The sequence below is a fragment of the Penaeus monodon genome, chromosome 3 (assembly GCF_015228065.2).
Source record: "Penaeus monodon isolate SGIC_2016 chromosome 3, NSTDA_Pmon_1, whole genome shotgun sequence".
Lineage (NCBI taxonomy): Eukaryota > Metazoa > Arthropoda > Malacostraca > Decapoda > Penaeidae > Penaeus > Penaeus monodon.
Window position 1 is genome coordinate 10,847,514 of NC_051388.1, and position 9,038 is coordinate 10,856,551.

Sequence of the window (9,038 nt, forward strand, 5' to 3'; positions counted from 1 at the left end):
ATATCACCAAATTTCAAACAACACCAGTGACAGGAAAGTAGATATACTTCATCCTAGGAAGGCGCTTGATGTATCGCCCCACAGGTAGGATGCATGGTTAAAGGACCGCGACCGGATTGCCGGAGTTCGAGAAGATGGCATCCTCCGTACAGAGACTCTTTAGAGACTCGCGGTAACGGCGGCGCATGGATGGCTTCAGATGGGACACACACGAAAGACAAAAAGGTGAGATATGAAGTCCCTGAGAGCAGAAAGGTCTCATTGGATAATAACTGTACTTGTATTTCCAGAACGCACTGCGGCCATTTTCATCCAGCGCTTACGGTAACTACCCTCGGGTTCTTCTACCTACAGGGTTATTAGCCTTCTATTGGTATGTCGACTTGCCTCTTGGCTGGTCAATCTTTCCCTCTCAACTTGTTTCTTCCCCGTCCGTTTGACTTTACCACCATCAGGACTTCAAACCGTTTTTGTAGATCTTCAAGAACACGGCAATTTTGGGTGCACAATCATTGTTCATCGACGTTCCGTTTGATGACGTTCTGGCTTTCCTCGTCTACCACTGCTCAACGACGTCTTTCTTCAGCTGATTCATCTGCGTGTGGAATGTAACCCCTTCGTAGGAAACTTTTATTCTTAGACGTTCGGCGTTGCCATAGGCGCTCCTCTCTAGCCCAATTTGGCCGAACTTTATTTGAAGTAATATGAATCTGATCTTCGTCCTTGAGAAACCACTCTTCCCTTCCATCAGGTCAAAGTGGAATGGGAGCTTTAGAAAATCTCCCACATTGGCAGGTTCAGTTCTCTCCAGGTGAACACCCCTTAATCTACGCAACACGAGTATTAGCTTCCCATCTATTTTCAGTAGGTATGTGTTTTGGTTAGAGTGGTACCATCTTTACTAGAAGTTATTTAAATATACAAAGGTTACAATACCTACATTGGATATGGTCTCTAGATGAACTAATCAGTAGCTAAGTTCGAAATTTTTGCCATTTCTTAAAATGAGTATTGCCTCTCTTTCTTGCTGTTATAATTATCCTCACCTTAGTGTTATATTAGATGTTGAGCACATTTGCATATAGATCGATGTATAAATAGAAGAAGAAATAACATTGCAAAAAACACTGTTGTAGTGACAATGCCAAATTTTGATGTCACTGAGCCAAATAGAGGTATATTAATCAACTTAAGAACTATGTGACCCTCAATCGCAGATATATCTTTCTTACAGTTGCTAAACATTTAAACATTTCGCTACGGACAGGATTCGAACCTGTGCGGGAATAACCCACTGGATTTCAAGTCCAACTCCTTAACCACTCGGACACCGCAGCTCATAATATTAACGCTTTCTTTTTTCTGATTTTTAGATGTATATATTTTTCATTCCCCTTATTCTTATCATAATATAATATGCGAGTAGAAAAAAAATCCTTTGAACAACACTTTTATCCCTAGGCAGGTCCTCAGCATTGTTATGGGCGCTCCTCTCTCACCGATATTGTTGACCTTTGTACGAATGTCAGTCTGATTATCCTTCCATCTCCGGTCCCTGCATTGGATTCTACTCTCATCCTGCAGGAAAAGCTAATTTTTTGCACCTTCGCGTTTTCGTAAGACCGGTAACAGCCCTCAGTAACCGTACTTTAATCACAAAAGAATTATATACACCTACATTGGGTATAGGTCGTCAGATTAACTAAACAGCGGCGCACGTTGTCTTTCCTTGTGCTAACGTCCATAACTGCAGGAAAGCATACAATCGTATCAAAAAGCTCACATCTCTTTCAGCTCTTGGCACATCGGCTGGACGTTTCGTCGTTCTGTTGGCCTCTCTTCACCTGCAGTTCTAGTACCTCGTTATTCTTCCCTTCCTCTCTTATAGAACTTCCTCGTTACTCCTTCGATGTTCAACATGAATTCCACACACACACAGATAAATAGACTGAAACGAAGGTGTTGGAAACCATTATTGTGGTGAAAAAAATTCGTACTGCTATTGTATATTTAAACGATTTGCTATAGACAGGATTCGAATCCGTGCGGGAATAACCCATAGGATTACGAGTACAACTTGACCAGTCGGATACTGCAGTTCGTTCTATGAATATTTCTTTTTCCAGATATTTTCTTTTTTTGTTGCCCATATACTTACTTATCATCACAATATCATTTTCATAATTGTCATCGATATCACCATCGTTATCGTACTCACTAGCAAGAATATAATCATCAGCTTCATCATAGTTATCCTCACTGTTATGTTAACATCAGTACCATCACTATTATTATTATTAACATCCTGATAATGATACTAATCCTCCTCCTCCTCATTATCGTGATTACCATTAATATTATGTATCATATTATTATTACATATATGTAGTATAGATAGCCCACACTCAAACATAAACACAAATAATATTCAAACACACACACACACACACACACACACACACACACACACACACACACACACACACACACATACACACACACACACACACACACACACACACACACACACACACACACACACACACATATTATATATATATATATATATATATATATATATATATATATATACATATATATATATATATATATATATATATATATATATATATATATATATATATGTATATATACACATACATATATATATATATATATATATATATATATATATATATATATATATATATATATATATATATATATATATATACTTATACATATGCATTTTTTAATAACGGTAGGTTCATGTTTGAGCCGCCGTGGTCACAGCATGATACTTAATTGTAGTTTTTTTTCATGTTGTGATGCTCTTGGAGTGAGTACGTGGTAGGGTCCCCAGTTCCTTTCCACGGAGAGTGCCGGTGTTACCTTTTAGGTAATCATTCTCTCTATTTATCCGGGCTTGGGACCAGCACTGACATGGGCTAGCTTGCCCACCCAGTGGCTAAATGATACATATGCATATCTATACGTGTATATACACACATGTGTGTGCATGTGTGTATGCTTGTGTGTTCTTGTTTGAGTGTGTGTTTATATACGTATATATATATATATATATATATATATATATATATATATATATATATATATATATATATATATATATATATATATTTATACATATACTATATATATACATATATATATATATATATATATATATATATATATATATATATATATATATAATTGTGTGCATATGTGATAAGTATACAAATCATCGAATTCCATCACCCCCCCCCCTAAAAAAAAAAAAAAAAAAAAAAAAAAAAAAAAGTTAGCGCACAGGGGATAATTTAGAAGCTAAATGAAACATACAGTATGTCACACCAACAATATCCATTGTCACAAATCGAATCAAACAATTATTATTATTAATTATCATAACGCACGCCTTACTCATAAATGATGATGGGAATGTTATGCTTGTGAAGTATGGATTATTTTGATGGGATTAACTTAGTAGGAACATGTTTATATAAAATCGTACATCTGAATAAACATATCCAAGGCCTTGTTTTGAAAAATACTTGCATATCACGGATTATTTGGTATAGAGAGAGCGGGGATGAGAGAGAGGGGGAGGGAGAATGAGAGTGAGAGGAAGAGACAAAGAGAGATTATTCTATTTTTTCAACGTGTTTTTTAAATTCCAGGAGTGGTATGATCCAATTAATTTTCAAAAAGAATTTCACAATAGACATGGATATCGAGAAAAAAAGTAAAGAGGGAAAGATTCCAAGCAACATAAGTTGTATATTTCCGCTGTTGAAATGTTAATGAAATTCTTTTCTCACTCTCTCGTGGTTCTCTTTCCTCTCACGAAACTTACTCTTTACGGGAGGCAGACGCGTTTTAACCTCTCCATGCACATAGAGCCTTTCTCGAGCAGTAGTACCATGCGCCCGAAATTCTCTGATAGGTTACACGACCAAATCGCGACAGGGACAGGGAAATAGATATATCTCACCCCAGGAAAACGACGGAGGTATCACCCAACAGGTCCCACGCCGTGTGCAGGTAGGATACATGATTAAAGGACTGCGACCGAATTGGCTCTGTCTGAGGTGACAATCATCTTGCACAGACTCAGTAGAGATCCATGGTAACGGCTGCGGATGGATGGCTTCAGATGGATAAGGGATAGAAACGTCTTATTAGACAATAACTTGCATTTCCATGGTCAGTGAAGCTCGAGAATAAACCGCGACCATGTCCCACCGTTGCTTGCAGTACCTATCTTCAGGTTGTTGGCCTTCTATTGACGCGTCCATTTGCCTCTTGGCTGGCTGTCTTTCCCTCTACTAATTTCCCTTTTGCCCGTTTGACTTCCATTCTTTTTTGTGGGTCTTCAAAACACGATAAGTTTGGATGCTGAATCCTTGTTTATCAACGTTCCGCTTGATGCCGCTTTGACTTTCCTCATCTTCTACTGCTCAATAGCGTCTAGTTGATTTCTAGTTGATTCATCTGCTATGGACCCTCTCTAACCCAATTTGGCCGACCTGTTTATGAAGTAATATGAACCTGATCTTCACCCTTTAGGAACTCCCTCTTCCCTTCCATAGATGAAAGTGGAATGGAAAGTGACGGAAAACCTCCCAAATTTGCAGACTCAATTCTCTCAAGGTGGTCACCCCTTCATCTAGGCAATATCAGCCTCCCATCTATTTCCACGGGGAATAGCTATGTTTCTTGTTAAGACCGGTACCGTCTTGACTTCAAATATCCAAGGATTACAATACCTACATTTGATATGGGTCTCCATATGGACTAATCAGTAGCCAAGTTCGAAATTTGTCTTTTCTTACTATGAGTATTGTTTTTTTTTATTGATGTCTTGATCATTATCCCGTTGTATTATATATTGGGCATGTTTATGCATAGATGGATAGATAAATAGAATGATATATAAATTAAGAGAAGTAGAAATTACATTGCTAAACAATATTGTAGTGATAAAACCAATTTTCATGTAAATGAGCCAAATAGAGATCTATTAATCGTCTTTGGAATGTGAACTTCAAGCTATAATCACAGATGCTTTTCAGTCCTTTATTTCTCATAACTGTTAAACATTTAAGCGCTTCGCTACGAACAGGACTCGAACCTGTGCGGGAATAACCCATTGGATTTCGAGTCCAACTCCTTAACCACTCGGACACCGCAGCTCACAATATGAATGGTTAATGTTTTCTTGTTTGATTCAGATATCTTTTTTATTTTTATTTTTTCTCATAATTATATCACCTGCTTGTGGAATATAACTCCTTCGGAGGACGCTTTTATGCCTAAGCCCTCGGCATTGTCATGGGAGCTCCTCTCTAACCCATTTTGGCTGTTCTCTATAAGAAGTAATAACAGTCTGATTATCCGTCTACCTCCCTTCGTTCTCTATACTGGATTCTGCTCTTATCTTGAATTCCAAAGAAGCCTGAGGAATCCCCTCTTCCCTTCCATCATACCGAAGTGGACTGGGAGGTGCCGAAAAAGCTTCCAGTTTTACAGGCTTAATTTTTGCTAAGTGGACATTCTATCCCGTTGGCTAGTCCATTTCAGCCCTTTCTCCACTTCCATTACGGGTACCTTCGTGTTTCGGTAAGGCCGGTCCCAGCCTCAGCAAATGTGTTTTAATCACCAGTGAGTTATACATACCTACGTTGGGTATTGGTTGTATGATGAACTAATCAGCAGCCCCAGTTATCGTTTCTTGTAATGATGTCCATAACTGCAGGCAGGCATGCAATATTATCACGATCACATCTCTTTAACCTGGCTGTTCTGTTGGCTTCTCATCACCTCCCATTCTTGTGACTCTTTGTCTCTCCCTTACCCTTTTCATAAAGCAATATCTGTCTTATTTATATATTTTTTATTGTTTGTCTTTACTATTGATAAGAAATGTATAGCACCCCCCCCCCCTCCACACACATATATATAGATAGATGATTAGATAATTTTTTAGCTTCATCCCATTTTATATGGGGTCGCTGTGATGACTTGGTTTTGGCAGATATCTTTTGTGGCCGGATGCCCTTCCTGAGGCCAACGCTTCTCCACTCACCCGGGCCCGGGACCGGCACCGACTTCGGCTGTCTTGCCTACCCAAGACAGCTGCTAAATATTTTAACAATTCTTCACGGACAGGAGTCGAACCTGTGTGGGAAAATAATCCACTCGGACACCGCAACAATGTTTTTTATTCCAGGTAATGTTTTTCCTTATTTTCATCGTCACAATATAATTTTCCTAATTATCATTGTTATCACTATCATTACCGTGTTCACTATCATCAGTCTTATCATAATAATCATTCGCTACATCATAATCATAACTATTATCGTAATTATCATCTTCATCCTCATCATTATCATGATAACCATTAACATATATATCATTTCTATTATTTTATATAGATTATATATACACACATATATGTGTGGACTTGTATGTATGTGTTTGTATTTGTTTGTATGTGTGTGTGTGTGTGTGAGCAAGTACATAAATCGTCGAATACAAATATATATATATATATATATATATATATATATATATATATATATATATATATATATATATATATATATATATATATATAATATCTTAAGTACTTCAATATCGGAGCTGATCATTTCAATGCTTTATATCACACGCCTGATTAAAGTAAAATGTGAGAATGTTGATGGGATTAACTTGGCAGGAAACCTTCTATATACATTCGTACATCTGAGTTCTTACGTCTGAATCTTTACGTCTGAATAAGCATATCCAAGGCCTTGTTTTGATTTAAAAATAAATAAATCATGGTAGGGGAATGAGAGAGAGAGGAAGAGAGATTATTCTATTTTTACATACTGTTCAAACTGCAAGAGAGGTAAATCGGCATGATCAAATCAATTTTCAAAAGAATTTCATACTAAACATAGATATCAGGAGAAAAGTAAAGATATTCCGCTGTTGAAATGTTAATGAAATTCTTTTCTCTCGTGTTTCTCTTTCCTCTTCCAAGACACACACACACACACACACACACACACACACACACACACACACACACACACACACACACACACACACACACACACACACACACACATGTATGTATATGTAAATATAATCATAAAACTTAATAATAGATTCATATTGTATTTTTTTTTATCTTCTAGACAGTACTTATAAATGTATCTTTTGTACTGCGAAGTCTAAAGTATTTACATGCGTCTGTATTGCTAAGCATACCAGTCACACCTTAGCAACGAATCTCAGTCTTTATTTCAAAGGGTTCTACTCAGTGAATTTCTTCCTTTCATCTCAATGCGTTCAATATATTCATCATTACAGCAAGACATGAACTGTTTTGTGAACTGCAGGTCGTTGTCCTTTTTAAAGCTAGTAAAAGCAGACGGTAGTGTGTGTGTGTGTGTGGGGGGGGGGGGTAGGGATCACATCTGGCTTCAGTGATTGAGGTCTCATTATTCATTGCAAGATTGTTTGCCCGACTTAATTAAAGGGTTTTTATTGTCAGGAAGCAGCACATGATCATTCCCTAAATAAAGAAAAAGAGAGAAAGTATGGTTTAATAAAAATCCCCACGAATGTTGCTAACACCCGATTGTATTTTTCTTTCTTCAATAAAACAAAGGTGAAGGATTTTGCTCACAAAATGAAATAAAAGTAATGGCCCAAATAAATGACAACAAGATTAAAAGTTAAGTATCTTCCCGGGTTAAGAACGCGAAGTTCAAATAACACTAGTGTCTTGGCAGGATGTTGCTTAAAGGACCGACTGAATTGGCATGTCGGAGTGCAAGACGGTCACATCCTCCGTGCACAGACTCTCTATAGACTCGCGGAAACGGCTTCATATGGAGAAGGGACTCAAGGGCTGGGATACATACACGAAAAAGGACAAAAATATGGGTCATGGAGTTCCTGACAGTAGGATCGTCTTATTGGACATCAACTTTACAGTGAAGCTCGAGAACTAGACCATTTTAACCATCCTTTGAGTAACTATCATTGGGTTGTTCTTCGAAGTAAACTTTTATTCGCAGACCCTCAGCGTTGCTATGGGTGCTCCTCCCTAACCCAACTTGGCTGACCTTTATATAAAGTAGAAAAAATCTGACCTCCCTCTTCCCTCCTACCTTGCAGGCCTCATTCTCTGCAGGTGAATTTTATCTAGCCGTCCGTTTGCTTCCATGGGAAATAGCTGCGTGTTTGGTAAGATCGGTACCATCTTCGCCAAGAGTTCTTCAAATGTCCAAGGGTTATAATGCATTTATTGGATATGGGTCTTCAATGGACTAATCAGTCAACAAGTTCGAAACTTTTGTCTTTTTTGTTAATGAGTATTGTCTCTCTGTTGCCGTCTTGATGTTTATCCTTACTTTTGTGATATGTAGGTATTGGACACACATGTACATACAAATGAATAGGTAAATATCACATATAAATCGACAGAAGTAGAAATAACATTGCAAAACAGTATAGTAGTGATAAAGCCAATTTTGATGTCACTGAGCCAAAGGGAGATATGTTAATCCGCCTAGGAACTTTGTGAACGTCAAGCTAGAATTGCAGATAAGAATTACAGTTCTCATACATTTCTTACACCTGTTAAATATTAAAACGCTTCGCTACGGACAGGATTTGAACCTGTGCGGGAATAACCCATTGGATTTCAAGTCCAACTCCTTAACCACTCGGACACCGTAGCTCATATCGTTCCTAATTATATATATATATATATATATATATATATATATATATATATATATATATATATATATATATATATATATATATATATATATATATATATATATATATATATATATATATATTATTTCCCCTTATTCTTCTTATACCTCATCTTATCATATTAACATCTGGGCGTGAATATAACTCCTTCGAAGTTATATCCCATCCTCCTCCTCTCTCTCCCTTCGTTCTCTACACTGAATTTTGCTTTCATCCTGAATTCCAAAGGAACCCGAGGAACTCCCCCC

At 37.3% G+C, this 9,038-nt stretch overlaps 3 non-coding genes across 3 annotated transcripts; all 3 read right to left on the reverse strand.

Annotated features, from left to right (window-relative positions):
- Positions 1 to 1,255: 1,255 nt before the first annotated feature.
- On the reverse strand, positions 1,256 to 1,337 carry Trnas-uga. Its single transcript has one exon. It is a non-coding gene; the product is annotated as a tRNA-Ser (tRNA).
- Positions 1,338 to 5,116: 3,779 nt separating this feature from the next.
- Positions 5,117 to 5,198, reverse strand: Trnas-cga. Its single transcript has one exon. It is a non-coding gene; the product is annotated as a tRNA-Ser (tRNA).
- A 3,466-nt stretch (positions 5,199 to 8,664) lies between these two features.
- Positions 8,665 to 8,746, reverse strand: Trnas-uga. The gene has a single exon. It is a non-coding gene; the product is annotated as a tRNA-Ser (tRNA).
- Positions 8,747 to 9,038: the final 292 nt, after the last annotated feature.